Source organism: Saccoglossus kowalevskii, unplaced genomic scaffold (assembly GCF_978046115.1).
Source record: "Saccoglossus kowalevskii unplaced genomic scaffold, keSacKowa6.1 SCAFFOLD_180, whole genome shotgun sequence".
Classification (NCBI taxonomy): domain Eukaryota; kingdom Metazoa; phylum Hemichordata; class Enteropneusta; family Harrimaniidae; genus Saccoglossus; species Saccoglossus kowalevskii.
The window spans coordinates 61,618-82,156 of NW_028188676.1; positions in this window are offsets into that span (position 1 = coordinate 61,618).

The window sequence follows — 20,539 nt, forward strand, 5'->3', positions numbered from 1 at the left end:
CTCATTAAATATGCATGGCTATACTATCTCGGACACTATCACATATTCAAACATGGAACCAACGTTAATTTTCAGGGCTATTGCAAACAGTCATACATGGCCATGCATTGCATGTGACTTGGCCATGTGCCATGGTCTTGAAAACCGGTCATTGCTGCTATGCAGCTATATTTATTATTATTATTATTCCGCCAGATTTTTCGCTAAGCGCCATTCGAACACCGTTGCACATATCTGGAAAATTTTTTCAAATGTTTGTTAAGTTTGATGAGATCTAGTGCATATCCTAAGATGACGCATATTGGTCACGTGGTACGGCGGCCATTTTGAATTTAAGGCGAAAAATGGCATGCTCATTTAAACACCTTTCTGAGGGTCTAGGAGTCTCAAACTTTCGCTTAAAAGAAGCATTGACCCTAGAGCTACGTATTTCATGAAAAAAAAGTTGAACGGTCATGTGACTTTTTTTTCTAGAATTTTCTGAAATATTGTTTTGCATCTCATTTGCATAATTTTGATCGTATCAAAATTCCACGCCATAATTTTGAAGAACATCATACATACTACAGGCTAATCAAAGAATCATCGAAGTGCGACCAGTAGTTTTGGAGCAGTTGATTTATGAATATTTTTCACATTTTATATAAAATAGTCAGCAATGTTGCATTACGGGAAAGGGGGGAGGGCCCATATACGACACACATTGAATTGACATATATTGAGAACTATTGTATATACAAACATGGAACTAACGCTATATTGAAGACATTGGACAAGATAATTGACCAAGATATTGGATGACCATATATGGTCATGTAACTCATTAAATATGCATGTTTTTAATATCTCAGGCACTATTGCAAGTATAAACATGGAACCAATGCTATATTGAAGACATTGAACAAAAGAATTGATCAACATAGTGTATGACCATATATGGTCATATAACTCATTAAATATGCGTGTCTCTAATATCTCGGGCATTATTGCAAGTTCAAACATGGAATCAACGCTATATTGAAGACATAGGACGAGAGAATTGACCAACATATTCGATGACCATATATGGTCATAGAACTGATTAAATATGCATATCCATATATCTCGAACACTTTTAAAGATAGAAACATGTACCCAAACCTATATTGAAGACATTGGACAAGATAATTGACCAACACAGTCGATGACCATATATGGTCATACAACTCATTAAATATGCATGTCTCTAATATCTCGAGTACTATTGTAAGCACAAACATGGAACCAATACTATATTGAAGACATTGGACAAAAGGATTGACCAACATATTCGATTACCATATATGGTCATAGAACACATTAAGTATGCATATCCATAATATCTCGAGCACTTTTAAAGATAGGGACATGTACCCAAACCTATACTGAAGACATTGGACAAGAGAATTGTCCAACATATGAGATGACCATATATGGTCATAGAACTCATTAAATATGCATGCCTCTAATATCTTAGGCACTGATGCAGGTAGGAACATGGAACCAATGCTATATTGAAGTCATTGGACAAGAGAATTGACAAACATACCTGATGACTATATATGGTCATATAACTCATTACATATGCATGGCAATAATATCTTGGACACTATCACATATACAAACATGGGACCAACGTTAATTTTGGGGGCTATTGCAAACAGTCATACCTGGCCATGCATTGCATGTGACTTGGCCATGTGCCATGGTCTTGAAAACCGGTCATTGCTGCTATGCAGCTATATTTAGGTTTTCAAGACAAATGTCTTGGAAACCTTTTGTAATTGTTATTAGGTTTTCAAGACACATGTCTTGGAAACCTTTTGTAATTGTTATGTTTTTTATTATTATTATTATTATTATTATTATTATTATTCCGCCAGATTTTTCGCTAAGCGCCATTCGAACACCGTTGCACATATCTTGAAAATGTTTGCACATGTTTGTAAAGTCTGATGAGATCTAGTGCATATCCTAAGATGACGCATATTGGTCACGTGGTACGGCGGCCATTTTGAATTTAAGGCGAAAAATGGCATGCTCATTTAAACACCTTTCTGAGGGTCTAGGAGTCTCAAACTTTCGCTTAAAAGAAGCATTGACCCTAGAGCTACGTATTTCATGAAAAAAAAGTTGAACGGTCATGTGACTTTTTTTTCTAGAATTTTCTGAAATATTGTTCTGCATCTCATTTGCATAATTTTGATCGTATCAAAATTCCACGCCATAATTTTGAAGAACATCATACATACTACAGATTAATCAAAGCATCGTGAAAGTGCGACCAGTAGTTTTGGAGCAGTTGATTTATGAATATTTTTCACATTTTATATAAAATAGTCAGCAATGTTGCATTATGGGAAAGGGGGGAGGGCCCATATACGATACACATTGAATTGACATATATTGAGAACTATTGCACATACAAGAATGGAACTAACGCTATATTGAAGACATTGGACAAGAGAATTGACCAACACATTCGATGACCATATATGGTCATATAACTCATTAAATATGCATGTCTTTAATATCTCAGGCACTATTGCAAGTACAAACATGGAACCAACGCTATATTGAAGACATTGGCCGAGAGAATTGACCAACATATTCGATGACCATATATGGTCATATAACTCATTAAATATGCATGTCTTTAATATCTCAGGCACTATTGCAAGTACAAACTTGGAACCAATGCTATATTGAAAACATTGAACAAAAGAATTGACCAACATAGTGTATGACCATATATGGTCATAGAACTCATTAAATATCCGTGTCTCTAATATCTCAGGCATTATTGCAAGCACAAACATGGAACCAACGCCATATTGAAGACATTGGACAAAAGAATTGACCAACATATTCGATGACCATATATGGTCATAGAACTCATTAAATATGCATGTCTCTAATATCTCAGGCACTATTGCAAACACAAACATGGAACCAATGTTATATTGAAGACATTGGACAAAAGGATTGACCAACACATTCGATGACCATATATGGTCATAGAACTCATTAAATATGCAAGTCTCTAATATCTTAGGCACTGTTACAAGTAGGAACATTGAACCAATGCTATATTGAAGACATTGGACAAGAGAATTGACAAACATACCTGATGACTATATATGGTCATAGAACTCATTAAATATGCATGTCTCTAATATCTCAGGCAATATTGCAAACACAAACAAGGAACCAATGTTATATTGAAGACATTGGACAAAAGAATTGACCAACATAGATGATGACCATATATGGTCATGGAACTCATTAAATATGCATGGCTATAATATCTCGGACACTATCACATATACAAACATGGAACCAACGTTAATTTTGAGGGCTATTGCAAACAGTCATACCTGGCCATGCATTGCATGTGACTTGGCCATGTGCCATGGTCTTGAAAACCGGTCATTGCTGCTATGCAGCTATATTGTTTATTATTATTATTATTATTATTATTATTATTATTCCGCCAGATTTTTCGCTAAGCGCCATTCGAACACCGTTGCACATATCTTGAAAATGTTTGCACATGTTTGTAAAGTCTGATGAGATCTAGTGCATATCCTAAGATGACGCATATTGGTCACGTGGTACGGCGGCCATTTTGAATTTAAGGCGAAAAATTGCACACTCATTTAAACACCTTTCTGAGGGTCTAGGAGTCTCAAACTTTCGCTTAAAAGAAGCATAGACCCTAGAGCTACGTATTTCATGAAAAAAAAGTTGAACGGTCATGTGACTTTTTTTTCTAGAATTTTCTGAAATATTGTTTTGCATCTCATTTGCATAATTTCGATCGTATCAAAATTCCACGCCATAATTTTGAAGAACATCATACATACTACAGATTAATCAAAGAATCATGAAAGTGCGACCAGTAGTTTTGGAGCAGTTGATTTATGAATATTTTTCTCATTTTATATAAAATACTAGTAGTCAGCAATGTTGCATTATGGGAAAGGGGGGAGGGCCTATATTTGATACACATTGAATTGACATATATTGAGAACTATTGTATATACAAACATGGAACTAACGCTATATTGAAGACATTGGACAAGAGAATTGACCAAAATATTGGATGACCATATATGGTCATGCAACTCATTAAATATGCATGTCTCTAATATCTCAGGCACTACTGCAAGTACAAACATGGAACCAACGCTATATTGAAGACATTGGCCGAGAGAATTGACCAACATATTCGATGACCATATATGGTCATAAAACTCATTAAATATGCATGTCTTTAATATCTCAGGCACTATTGCAAGTACAAACATGGAACCAATGCTATATTGAAAACATTGAACAAAAGAATTGATCAACATAGTGTATGACCATATATGGTCATAGAACTCATTCATTATGCGTGTCTCTAATATCTCAGGCATTATTGCAAGTACAAACATGGAACCAACGCTATATTGAAGACATTGGACAAAAGAATTGACTAACATATTTGATGACCATATATGGTCATATAACTCATTAAATATGCATGTCTCTAATATCTCAGGCACTATTGCAAACACAAACATGGAACCAATGTTATATTGAAGACATTGGACAAAAGGATTGACCAACACATTCGATGACCATATATGGTCATAGAACTCATTAAATATGCATATCCATAATATCTCGAGCACTTTTAAAGATCGAGACATGTACCCAAACCTATACTGAAGGCATTGGACAAAAGAATTGACCAACATTTTAAATGACCATATATGGTCATAGAACTCATTAAATATGCAAGTCTCTAATATCTTAGGCACTGTTACAAGTAGGAACATTGAACCAATGCTATATTGAAGACATTGGACAAGAGAATTGACAAACATACCTGATGACTATATATGGTCATAGAACTCATTAAATATGCATGTCTCTAATATCTCGGGCACTATTGCAAACAGAAACATGGAACCAATGTTATATTGAAGACATTGGACAAAAGAATTGACCAACATAGATGATGACCATATATGGTCATGGAACTCATTAAATATGCATGGCTATAATATCTCGGACACTATCACATATACAAACATGGAACCAACGTTAATTTTGAGGGCTATTGCAAACAGTCATACATGGCCATGCATTGCATGTGACTTGGCCATGTGCCATGGTCTTGAAAACCGGTGATTGCTGCTATGCAGCTATATTTAGGGTTTCGAGCCCATTTGGTCGAAACCCTTTTGTAATTGTTCCGTTTATTATTATTATTATTATTATTATTAGGGTTTCGAGCCCATTTGGTCGAAACCCTTTTGTAATTGTTCCGTTTATTATTATTATTATTATTATTATTATTCTTCCGCCTAAATTTTTGGTCACGCTTTATGTCAACGCCGTTGGACCGATCAATTCAATACTTGCCACAATGGTAAAGCTATATGAGATCTGGTGCATATCCTAAGTTCAGACACATAGGTCACATGACCAGGCCGCCATCTTGGATTAAAGGCGAAATTTTCAATGCCGAATTGCGCACCTTTCTGAGGGTCTGAGTGCTCCAATTTTTTTATGATAGCAGCAGTGTGATAAGGGCTACAAATTTCATAAAAAAAAACTTTAGCGGTCACGTGACTTTTTTTTTTAGAATTTTTTTAAATTTTGTTTTACATCTCATTTGCATAATTTTCGACAAATCAACTAACCCTGAATAACTTTGAAAGATCATATGACATAGTATTTAATTCCAAAATATGCAGTCGAGGCGATAAGCCGTTTTTTCTAAGAAGATTTTAGAATGTTTTTTCATATTTTTTTGTTCTTTTATATGGTCACGTGACCTCATTTTATAGACATAATTGCAATATCTCAAGCACTGTTACAGATAGGAACATGCAACCAGTGCAATATTGAAGTGATGGTACATGAAATTCTACTAACAAACAAGATGACCATATATGGTCATGTGATCTCATTAAATATGTATAAATGTAATATATCATGCACTGTTACAGATAGGGACATGCAACCTTTGCAATATCGAAGCTATAAGACACGAGATGTGACTAACTAATGTCATGACCATATATGGTCATGTGACTTCATCAAATATGCATAAATGTAATAACTCAAGCACTGTTACAGACGGGAACGTGCAACCTGTGCCATATCAAAGCTATGAGACAAGAGATGGGACTAACTAATGTGATGACCATATATGGTCATGTGACCTCATCAAATATGCATAATTGCAATATCTCAAGCACTGTTACAGACAGGAACATGCAACCAGTGCAATATCGAAGTTATTGCACAACAGAAGTGACTAACACATCCGATGACCATATATGGTCATGTAACTTCATCAAATATCCATAAATGTAATAACTCAAGCACTGTTACAGACGGGAACATGCAACCTGTGCAATATCGAAGCTATGGGATAAAAGTTGTGACTAACTAATGTGATGACCATATATGGTCATGTGACCTCATCAAATATACATAAATGTTATATGTCAAGCACTGTTACAGATAGGACCATGCATCCAGTGCAATATTGAAGTTATTGCACAACAGAAGTGACTAACACATCTGATGACCATATATGGTCATGTAACCTCATCAAATATGCATAAATGTAATAACTCAAGTACTGTTACAAACGGGAACATGCAACCAGTGCAATATTGAAGCTATTGCACAAGAGAGGTGACTAACATATCCGATGACCATATATGGTCATGTGACATCATTAAATATGCATAATTGTAATACCTTAAGCACTGTTACAGACAGGAACATGTAACATGTTTAGTATGAAGGCCATGCAATTCCTTTAATATATTCTTGTCAATGATGCTGATTTTGGAACGCTGCTAATAAGTCAGTGGGCTCGAAACCCGACATTGCTGCAACGCAGCTATATTTATTATTATTATTCTTCCGCCTAAATTTTTGGTCACGCTTTATGTCAACGCCGTTGGACCGATCAATTCAATACTTGCCACAATGGTAAAGCTATATGAGATCTGGTGCATATCCTAAGTTCAGACACATAGGTCACATGACCAGGCCGCCATCTTGGATTAAAGGCGAAATTTTCAATGCCGAATTGCGCACCTTTCTGAGGGTCTGAGTGCTCCAATTTTTTTATGATAGTAGCAGTGCGACAAGGGCTACAAATCTCATCAAAAAAAACTTTAGCGGTCACGTGACTTTTTTTTTTAGAATTTTTTTAAATTTTGTTTTGCATCTCATTTGCATAATTTTCAACAAATCAACTAACCCTGAATAACTTTGAAAGATCATATGACATAGTATTTAATTCCAAAATATGGAAGTCCAGGCGAAAAGCCGTTTTTTATAAGAAGATTTTAGAATGTTTTTTCATATTTTTTTGTTCTTTTATATGGTCACGTGACCTCATTTTACAGACATAATTGCAATATCTCAAGCACTGTTACAGATAGGAACATGCAACCAGTGCAATATTGAAGTGATGGTACAAGAAATTCTACTAACAAACAAGATGACCATATATGGTCATGTGATCTCATTAAATATGCATAAATGTAATATATCAAGCACTGTTACAGATAGGGACATGCAACCTGTGCAATATCGAAGCTATAACACACGAGATGTGACTAACTAATGTGATGACCATATATGGTCATGTGACTTCATCAAATATGCATAAATGTCATAACTCAAGCACAGTTACAGACGGGAACATGCAACCAGTGCAATATTGAAGGGATGGTACATGAAATTTTACTAACAAACAAGATGACCATATATGGTCATGTGACCTCATTGAATATGCATAAATGTAATATATCAAGCACTGCAAGAGTTAGGGACATGCAACCTGTGCAATATCGAAGGTATGGGTCAAGAGATGTGACTAACTAATGTGATGACCATAAATGGTCATGTGACTTCATTAAATATGCATAATTGAATTATCTCAAGCACTGTTACAGACATGAACATGCAACCTGTGCAAAATCGAAGCTGTGGGACATGAGATGTGAGTAACTAATGTGATAACCGTATATGGTCATGTGACGTCATTAAATATGCATAATTGTAATATCTCAAGCAGAATCACAGATAGAGACATGCAACCTATGCAATATCGAAGCTATGGGACAAGAGATGTGGCTAACTAATGTGATGACCATATATGGTCACGTAATTTCATCAAATATGCATAAATGTAATAACTCAAGCACTGTTACAGATAGGAACATGCAACCAGTGCAATATTGAAGCTATTGCACAACAGAAGTGACTAACATATCCGATGACCATATATGGTCATGTGACCTCATCAAATAAGCATAAATGTAATAAATCAAGCACTATTACAGACAGGAACATGCAACCTGTGCAATATCGAATCTATGGAACAAGAGATGTGACTAACTAATGTGATTACCACATATGGTCATGTGACCTCATCAAATATGCATAAATGTTATATCTCAAGCACTGTTACAGATAGGAAAATGCAACCAATGCAATATTGAAGTTATTGCACAACAGAGCTGACAAAAACATCCGATGACCATATATGGTCATGGGACATCATTAAATATGCAAGATTGTAATACCTTAAGCACTGTTACAGACAGGAACATGCAACATGTTTAGTATGAAGGCCATGCAATTTTCTTTAATAAATTATTGTCAATGATGCTGATTTTGGAACGCTGCTAATAAGTCAGTGGGCTCGAAACCCAACATTGCTGCAACGCAGCTATATTTATTATTATTATTCTTCCGCCTAAATTTTTGGTCACGCTTTATGTCAACACCGTTGGACCGATCAGTTCCATACTTGCCACAATGGTAAAGCTGTATGAGATCTGGTGCATATCCTAAGTTCAGACACATAGGTCACATGACCAGGCCGCCATCTTGGATTAAAGGCGAAATTTTCAATGCCGAATTGCGCACCTTTCTGAGGGTCTGAGTGCTCCAATTTTTTTATGATAGTAGCAGTGCGACAAGGGCTACAAATTTCATCAAAAAAAACTTTAGCGGTCACGTGACTAATTTTTTTCTAGAATTTTTTTAATTTTCTTTTGCATCTCATTTGCATAATTTTCGACTAATCAACTATCCCTGAATAACTTTGAAAGATCATATGACATAGTATTTAATTCCAAAATATGAAGTCCAGGCGATAAGCCGTTTTTTAGAAGAAGATTTTAGAATGTTTTTTCATATTTTTTTTGTTCTTTTATATGGTCACGTGACCTCATTTTATAGACATAATTGCAATATCTCAAGCACTGTTACAGATAGGAACATGCAACCAGTGCAATATTGAAGTGATGGTACATGAAATTCTACTAACAAACAAGATGACCATATATGGTCATGTGATCTCATTAAATATGCATAAATGTAATATATCAAGCACTGTTACAGATAGCGACATGCAACCTGTGCAATATCGAAGCTATAAGACACGAGATGTGACTAACTAATGTGATGACCATATATGGTCATGTGACTTCATCAAATATGCATAAATGTAATAACTCAAGAACAGTTACAGACGGGAACATGCAACCAGTGCAATATTGAAGTGATGGTACATGAAATTTTACTAACAAACAAGATGACCATATATGGTCATGTGACCTCATTGAATATGATTAAATGTAATATATCAAGCACTGTAAGAGTTAGGGACATGCATCCTGTGCAATATCGAAGGTATGGGTCAAGAGATGTGACTAACTAATGTGATGACCATATATGGTCATGTGACTTCATTAAATATGCATAATTGAATTATCTCAAGCACTGTTACAGTTAGAAACATGCAACCTGTGCAATATCGAAGCTGTGAGACAAGAGATGTGACTAACTAATGTGATGACCATATATGGTCATGTAACTTCATCAAATATGCATACATGAAATAACTCAAGCACTGTTACAGACATGAACATGCAACCTGTGCAAAATCGAAGCTATGGGACATGAGATGTGAGTAACTAATGTGATGACCATATATGGTCATGTGACTTCAACAAATATGCATAAATGTAATAACTCAAGCACAGTTACAGACGGGAACATGCAACCAGTGCAATATTGTAGTGATGGTACATGAAATTTTACTAACAAACAAGATGACCATATATGGTCATGTGACCTCATTGAACATGCATAAATGTAATAACTCAAGCACAGTAAACAGACGGGAACATGCAACCTGTGCAATATCGAAGCTATGAGACAAGAGATGTGACTAACTAATGTGATGACCATATATGGTCATGTGACATCATCAAATATGCATCTCTAGCACTGTTACTGATAGAAACATACAACCAGTGCAATATTGAAGTTATTGCACAACAAAGGTGACTAACATATCCGATGACCATATATGGTCATATGACCTCATCAAATATGCATAAATGTAATAACTCCAGCACTGTTACAGATAGGAACATGCAACCAATGCCATATTGAAGTGATGGTACATGAAATTCTACTAACAAACAAGATGACCATATATGGTCATGTGATCTCATTAAATATGCATAAATGTAATATATCAAGCACTGTTACAGATAGCGACATGCAACCTGTGCAATATCGAAGCTATAAGACACGAGATGTGACTAACTAATGTGATGACCATATATGGTCATGTGACTTCATCAAATATGCATAAATGTAATAACTCAAGCACAGTTACAGACGGGAACATGCAACCAGTGCAATATTGAAGTGATGGTACATGAAATTTTACTAACAAACAAGATGACCATATATGGTCATGTGACCTCATTGAATATGATTAAATGTAATATATCAAGCACTGTAAGAGTTAGGGACATGCATCCTGTGCAATATCGAAGGTATGGGTCAAGAGATGTGACTAACTAATGTGATGACCATATATGGTCATGTGACTTCATTAAATATGCATAATTGAATTATCTCAAGCACTGTTACAGTTAGAAACATGCAACCTGTGCAATATCGAAGCTGTGAGACAAGAGATGTGACTAACTAATGTGATGACCATATATGGTCATGTAACTTCATCAAATATGCATACATGAAATAACTCAAGCACTGTTACAGACATGAACATGCAACCTGTGCAAAATCGAAGCTATGGGACATGAGATGTGAGTAACTAATGTGATGACCATATATGGTCATGTGACTTCAACAAATATGCATAAATGTAATAACTCAAGCACAGTTACAGACGGGAACATGCAACCAGTGCAATATTGTAGTGATGGTACATGAAATTTTACTAACAAACAAGATGACCATATATGGTCATGTGACCTCATTGAACATGCATAAATGTAATAACTCAAGCACAGTAAACAGACGGGAACATGCAACCTGTGCAATATCGAAGCTATGAGACAAGAGATGTGACTAACTAATGTGATGACCATATATGGTCATGTGACATCATCAAATATGCATCTCTAGCACTGTTACTGATAGAAACATACAACCAGTGCAATATTGAAGTTATTGCACAACAAAGGTGACTAACATATCCGATGACCATATATGGTCATATGACCTCATCAAATATGCATAAATGTAATAACTCCAGCACTGTTACAGATAGGAACATGCAACCAATGCCATATTGAAGTTACTGCACAACAGAGATGACAGCAATATCTGATGACCATATATGGTCATGTGACCTCATCAAACATGCATAAATATAATAACTCAATCACTGTCACATGCAACCTGTGCAATATCGAAACTATGGGACAAGAGATGTGAATAACTAATGTGATGACCATATATGGTCATGTGACCTCAACAAATATGCATAAATGTAATAACTCAAGCACTGTTACAGACAGGAACATGCAACTAGTGCAATATTGAAAGTCTTGCACAAGAGAGATGACTAACATATCTGATGCCCATACACGGTCATGTGACATCATTAAATATGCATAAATGTAATAACTCAAGCACTGTTACAGACGGGAACATGCAACCTGTGCAATATTGAATCTATGGAACAAGAGATGTGACTAACTAATGTGATGACCATATATGGTCATGTGACCTCGTCAAATATGCGTAAATGTTATATCTCAAGCACTGTTACAGATAGGAACATGCAACCAATGCAATATTGAAGTTATTGCACAACAGAGCTGACAAAAACATCCGATGACCATATATGGTCATGGGACATCATTAAATATGCAAGACTGTAATACCTTAAACACTGTTACAGACAGGAACATGTAACATGTTTAGTATGAAGACCATGCAATTCCTTTAATATATTATTGTCAGTGTTGCTGATTTTGGAACGCTGCTAATAAGTCAGTGGGCTCGAAACCCGACATTGCTGCAACGCAGCTATATTTATTATTATTAGGCTTTCAAGTCCCTTCAGGCTTGAAAGCCTATTGTTTTTGTTAAGTTTATTATTATTATTATTATTATTATTATTATTATTATTATTATTCCGCCAACTTCAAACGACTTCTTCTCTGAAACGGCTGCACCATTTTGCCTGAAAATTTGTATATACCTTCTACATGTCATGCCATTAAAAGTGACTGAAGCAGATTTTCGATTAGTCACGTGGTTCGGCCGCCATCTTGGAACTCATTAAATATGCATGTCTCTTGTATCTCAAAAACTATTGCATGTACAAACATGGAACTAACGGTATATTAAAGGCAACGGACAAGAGAATTGGCCAAAGTATTCGTTGACCATATATGGTCGTAGAACTCATTAAATATGCATGTCTCTTATATCTCAAGCACTATTGCATGTACAAACGTGAAACTAACGCTATATTGAAGGTAATGGTCAAGAGAATGAGACAACATATTCGTTGACCATATAAGGTCATACACCTCATTAAATATGCATATCTATAATATCTCAGGCACTATTGCACATACAGACATGGAACCATTGCTATACTGAAGGCTTTGGACAAGAGAAGTTGTCAACATGTTCAATGACCATATATGGTCATATAACTCATTAAATATGCATGTCTCCAATATCTCAAGCACTATTGCATGTATAAACACGGTACAAATGCTATATTGAAGGCACTGGGAAAGAAAATTGGCCAACATATTCGTTGACCATATATGGTCATAGAACTCATTAAATATGGATGTCTCTTATATCTCAAATGCTATTCCATGTACAAACATGGAACAAACACTATATTGAAGGCAATAGAAAAGAGAATTGGCCAACATATCCGTTGACCATATATGGTCATAGAACTCATTAAATATGCATAACTATAATATATCAGGCACTATTGCACATACAGACATGGAACCATTGCTATATTGAAGGCTTTGGACAAGAGAAATTGTCAACATGTTCAATGCCCATATATGGTCATATAACTCATTAAATATGCATGTCTACAATATCTCAAGCACTATTGCATATATAAACATGGTACCAATGCTATTTTGAAGGCACTGGGAAAGAAAATTGGCCAACATATCCGTTGACCATATATGGTCATAGAACTCATTTAATATGCATGTCTCTAATATCTCAAGCGCTATTACATGTACAAACATGGAACAAACACTATATTGAAGGAAATAGAAAAGAGAATTGGCCAACATATCCGTTGACCATATATGGTCATAGATCTCATTAAATATGCATGTCTCTAATATTTCAAGCAGTATTGAAGTTAGAGACATGGAAATAGCGCTATAATGAAGGCATTAGGCCAGAACGTCGTGTAACCTACACTTATATACATTGCACAAATCAAATCTTCAAACTTTTTTTTCCAAATTTAATGGTGTTATGGCCCTTTTTTCTTGAAAGCCGTTAATAGCTGCTCTGCAGCTATATTTAGGCTTTCAAGTCCCTTCAGGCTTGAAAGCCTATTGTTTTTGTTAAGTTTATTATTATTATTATTATTAGGGTTTCGAGCCCTATGGGTCGAAACCCTTTTGTAATTGCTATGTTTATTATTAGGGTTTCGAGCCCTATGGGGCGAAACCCTATTGTAATTGCTATGTTTATTATTATTATTTTTCCGCCGTTTTTTGTAACCACTGTAACTTGAAAAATAATGCAGCGATTGATTTGCCATTTTGCATGCTGATAAAGGGCGATGAGTTGTGGTGCATACCCCAAAACCAGCTATGTAGGTCACATGACCTGGCCGCCATCTTAGGTACAACACAAACCGGAAGTGCTCAATTGCACCACTTTCTGAGGGTCTAGGAACTTCCAGTTTTTTTGTGTGGCATCATTGGCTCATGTCTAGCAAATATCAGCAATAAAATCTTTAGCGGTCATGTGACCTTGGCCGCCATATTGGATTTTCCGAAAATTGACAAAAAACTTGTAAAATCTTCTTCTCAAAAATGGCTCATTCATGTAATTAGACATTTGCTTTGCAGCACCTATGGCCATAGCTCTACAAAGTGACTGAAGCAGATTTTTGAAAAATGGCTTCCTTTGGCAGCCATCTTGGATTTAATAAAAAGTGAAAGTACGCTATAACTCATGAACAATTTGCCAGATTTAAACCAAAGTTGGCATACAACATCCCTTCAATAAGATGATTATGTGTTCATAAAAATATTTCCCATGATTCAAGTGGTTTTGGCGGCCATATTGAATTTATCAAAAAATTGCAAAAAACCTCAAAATATTATCTTCTTAAAAACTGCTTGTTTGTTTGACAATCAATTTAGCATATAGTATCTCTGTTGATAGCTCTACAAAGTTACTGAAGCAGATTTTTGAAAAATGGCTTTCTTTGGCAGCCATCTTGGATTTAGTGAAAAGTGAAATTACGCTATAACTTATGAACAATTTGCCAGATTTAAACAAAACTTGGCATACAACATCCGTTCAATAAGATAATTATGTGTTCATGAAAATATTTCCCATGATTCAAGTGGTTTTGGCGGCCATGTTGAATTTATCACAAAAATGCCAAAAAACTCAAAAAATTTTCTTCTTAAAAACTGCTTGCTTGTTTGAAAAACAATTTGGCATATAGTATCTCTGTTGATAGCTTCACAAAGTGACTGAAGCAGATTTTTGAAAAATGGCTTCCTTTGGCAGCCATCTTGGATTTAGTAAAAAGTGAAAGTACGCTATAACTCATGAACAATTTGCCAGATTTAAACAAAACTTGGCATACAACATCCGCTCAATGAGATGATTATGTGTTCATGGAAATATTTCCCATGATTCAAGTGGTTTTGGCGGCCATGTTGAATTTATCACAAAAATTCAAAAAACCTCAAAAAATTATCTTGTTAAAAACTGCTTCCTTGTTTGAAAAGCAATTCAGCATATAGTATCTCTGTTGATAGCTCTACAAAGTTACTGAAGCAGATTTTTGAAAAATGGTTTCCTTTGGCAGCCATCTTGGTTTTAGTAAAAAGTGAAAGCACGCTATAACTTATGAACGATTTGCCAGATTTAAACAAAACTTGGCATACAACATCCGCTCAATGAGATGATTATGTGTTCATGGAAATATTTCCCATGATTCAAGTGGTTTTGGCGGCCATGTTGAATTTATCACAAAAATTCAAAAAACCTCAAAAAAATATCTTGTTAAAAACTGCTTGCTTGTTTGAAAAGCAATTTAGCATATAGTATCTCTGTTGATAGCTCTACAAAGTTACTGAAGTAGATTTTTAAAAATGGCTTCCTTTGGCAGCCATCTTGGATTTAGTAAAAGAGAAAAAGTTCTATAACTCATGAACTATTTGTCCTTGCATTAAGTTTATCACATTCCTGTGAAATCAAATCCATATGTTGTGTAGTTTGTCTGCTATCTTGCATTCTAGACATGAAACGTTCGTCAAATAATCACATCAAGCAAGTGCAATTTGTCATGAGCCACGCAGGCTCGAAACCCGTCATCGCTGCTATGCAGCTATATTTATTATTATTATTTTTCCGCCGTTTTTTGTAACCACTGTAACTTGAAAAATAATGCTGCGATTGACTTGCCATTTCGCATTCTGATAAAGGACCATGAGTTGTGGTGCATACCCCAAAACCAGCTATGTAGGTCACATGACCTGGCCGCCATCTTAGGTAGAACACAGACCGGAAGTACTCAATTGCACCACTTTCTGAGGGTCTAGGAACTTCCGGTTTTTTTGTGTGGCATCATTGGCTCATGTCTAGCAAATATCAGCAATAAAAACTTTAGCGGTCATGTGACCTTGGCCGCCATATTGGATTTTCCGAAAATTGACAAGAAACTTTTAAAATCTTCTTCTCAAAAATGGCTCATTCATGTGATTATACATTTGCTTTGCAGCACCTATGGCCATAGCTCTACAAAGTGACTGAAGCAGATTTTTGAAAAATGGCTTCCTTTGGCAGCCATCTTGGATTTAATAAAAAGTGAAAGTACGCTATAACTCATGAACAATTTGCCAGATTTAAACCAAAGTTGGCATACAACATCCCTTCAATAAGATGATTATGTGTTCATAAAAATATTTCCCATGATTCAAGTGGTTTTGGCGGCCATAATGAATTTATCAAAAAATTGCAAAAAACCTCAAAAAATTATCTTCTTAAAAACTGCTTGTTTGTTTGACAATCAATTTAGCATATAGTATCTCTGTTGATAGCTCTACAAAGTTACGGAAGCAGATTTTTGAAAAATGGCTTTCTTTGGCAGCCATCTTGGATTTAGTGAAAAGTGAAATTACGCTATAACTTATGAACAATTTGCCAGATTTAAACAAAACTTGGCATACAACATCCGTTCAATAAGATAATTATGTGTTCATGAAAATATTTCCCATGATTCAAGTGGTTTTGGCGGTCATGTTGAATTTATCACAAAAATGCCAAAAAACTCAAAAAATTATCTTCTTAAAAACTGCTTGCTTGTTTGAAAAGCAATTCAGCATATAGTATCTCTGTCGATAGCTCTACAAAGTTACTAAAGCAGATTTTTGAAAAATGGCTTCCTTTGGCAGCCATCTTGGTTTTAGTAAAAAGTGAAAGCACGCTATAACTTATGAACGATTTGCCAGATTTAAACAAAACTTGGCATACAACATCCGCTCAATGAGATGATTATGTGTTCATGGAAATATTTCCCATGATTCAAGTGGTTTTGGCGGCCATGTTGAATTTATCACAAAAATTCAAAAAACCTCAAAAAAATATGTTGTTAAAAACTGCTTGCTTGTTTGAAAAGCAATTTAGCATATAGTATCTCTGTTGATAGCTCTACAAAGTTACTGAAGTAGATTTTTAAAAATGGCTTCCTTTGGCAGCCATCTTGGATTTAGTAAAAGAGAAAAAGTTCTATAACTCATGAACTATTTGTCCTTCACATTCCTGTGAAATCAAATCCATATGTTGTGTAGTTTGTCTGCTATCTTGCATTCTAGACATGAAACGTTCGTCAAATAATCACATCGAGCAAGTGCAATTTGTCATGAGCCACGCAGGCTCGAAACCCGTCATCGCTGCTATGCAGCTATATTTATTAGGCTTTCAAGTCCCTTCAGGCTTGAAAGCCTATTGTTTTTGTTAAGTTTATTATTATTATTATTATTATTATTATTATTATTATTATTATTATTATTATTATTCCGCCAACTTCAAACGACTTCTTCTCTGAAACGGCTGGACCGTTTTGCCTGAAAATTCGTATATACCTTCTACATGTCATGCCATTAAAAGTGACTGAAACAGATTTTCGATTAGTCACGTGGTTCGGCCGCCATCTTGGAACTCATTAAATATGCATGTCTCTTGTATCTCAAAAACTATTGCATGTACAAACATGGAACTAACGGTATATTGAAGGCAACCGACAAGAGAATTGGCCAAAATATTCGTTGACCATATATGGTCATAAAACTCATTAAATATGCATGTCTCTTATATCTCAAGCACTATTGCATGTACAAACGTGAAACTGACGCTATATTGAAGGAAATGGTCAAGAGAATGAGCCAACATATTCGTTGACCATATAAGGTCATATACCTCATTAAATATGCATACCTATAATATCTCAGGCACTATTGCACATACAGACATGGAACCATTGCTATATTGAAGGCATTGGACAAGAGAAATTGTCAACATCTTCAATGACCATATATGGTCATATAACTCATTAAATATGCATGTCTCCAATATCTCAAGCACTATTGCATGTACAAACGTGGAACTAACGGTATGCCGAAGGCAATGGACAAGAAAATTGACCAACATATTCGTTGACCATATATGGTCATAGAACTCATTAAATATGCATGTCTCCAATATCTCAAGCACCATTGCAAGTATAAACATGGTACCAATGACATATTGAAGGCAATGGACAAGCAAATTGGCCAACATATCTGTTGCCCATATATGGTCATAGAACTCATTTAATATGCATGTCTCTAATATTTCAAGCAGTATTGCATGTACAGACACGGTACCAACGCTATATTGAAGGCAGTGGAAATGAGAATTGGCCAACTTATCCATTGACCATATATGGTCATAGAACTCATTAAATATGCATATATATAATATCTCGAGCACTATTGAAGTTAGAGACATGGAAATAGCGCTATAATGAAGGCATTGGGCCAGAACGTTGTGTAACCTACACGTATATACATTGCACAAATAAAATCTTCAAACTTTTTTTTTTCAAATTTAATGGTGTTATGGCCCTTCAGGCTTGAAAGCCGTTAATAGCTGCTCTGCAGCTATATTTATTATTATTATTATTAGGGTTTCGAGCCCTATGGGGCGAAACCCTATTGTAATTGCTTTGATTATTATTATTATTATTATTAGGCTTTCAAGTCCCTTCAGGCTTGAAAGCCTATTGTTTTTGTTAAGTTTATTATTATTATTATTATTATTATTATTATTATTCCGCCAACTTCAAACGACTTCTTCTCTGAAACGGCTGGACCGTTTTGCCTGAAAATTTGTATATACCTTCTACATGTCATGCCATTAAAAGTGACTGAAACAGATTTTCGATTAGTCACGTGGTTCGGCCGCCATCTTGGAACTCATTAAATATGCATGTCTCTTGTATCTCAAAAACTATTGCATGTACAAATATGGAACTAACGGTATATTGAAGGCAACGGACAAGAGAATTGGCCAAAATATTCGTTGACCATATATGGTCATAGAACTCATTATATATGCATTTCTCTTATATCTCAAGCACTATTGCATGTACAAACGTGAAACTGACGCTATATTGAAGGAAATGGTCAAGAGAATGAGCCAACATATTCGTTGACCATATAAGGTCATATACCTCATTAAATATGCATACCTATAATATCTCAGGCACTATTGCACATACAGACATGGAACCATTGCTATATTGAAGGCTTTGGACAAGAGAAATTGTCAACATCTTCAATGACCATATATGGTCATATAACTCATTAAATATGCATGTCTCCAATATCTCAAGCACTATTGCATGTACAAACATGGAACTAACGGTATACCGAAGGCAATGGACAAGAAAATTGACCAACATATTCGTTGACCATATATGGTCATAGAACTCATTAAATATGCATGTCTCCAATATCTCAAGCACCATTGCAAGTATAAACATTGTACCAATGATATATTGAAGGCAATGGACAAGAAAATTGGCCAACATATCTGTTGACCATATATGGTCATCGAACTCATTTAATATGCATGTCTCTAATATCTCAAGCACTATTCCATGTACAAACATGGAACAAACACTATATTGAAGGCAATAGAAAAGAGAATTGGCCAACATATCCGTTGACCATATATGGTCATAGAACTCATTCAATATGCATATATACAATATCTTGAGCACTATTGAAGTTAGAGACATAGAAATAGCGCTATAATGAAGGCATTGGGCCAGAACGTCATGTACCCTACACGTATATACATTGCACAAATCAAATCTTCAAACTTTTTTTTCCAAATTTAATTGTGTTATGGTCCCTTTTCTTGAAAGCCGTTAATAGCTGCTCTGCAGCTATATTTAGGCTTTCAAGTCCCTTCAGGCTTGAAAGCCTATTGTTTTTGTTATGTTTATTATTATTATTATTATTCTTCCGCCAACTTCAAACGACTTCTTCTCTGAAACGGCTGCACCATTTTGCCTGAAAATTTGTATATACCTTGTACATGTCATGCCAAATAAAGTGACTGAAACAGATTTTCGATTAGTCACGTGGTTCGTCCGCCATCTTGGAACTCATTAAATATGCATGTCTCTTGTATCTCAAAAACTATTGCATGTACAAACATGGAACTAACGGTATATTGAAGGCAACGCACAAGAGAATTGGCCAAAATATTCGTTGACCATATATGGTCATAGAACTCATTAAATATGCATGTCTCTTATATCTCAAGCACTATTGCATGTACAAACGTGAAACTAACGGTATATTAAAGGCAATGGACAAGAGAATTGGCCAAAATATTCGTTGACCATATATGGTCA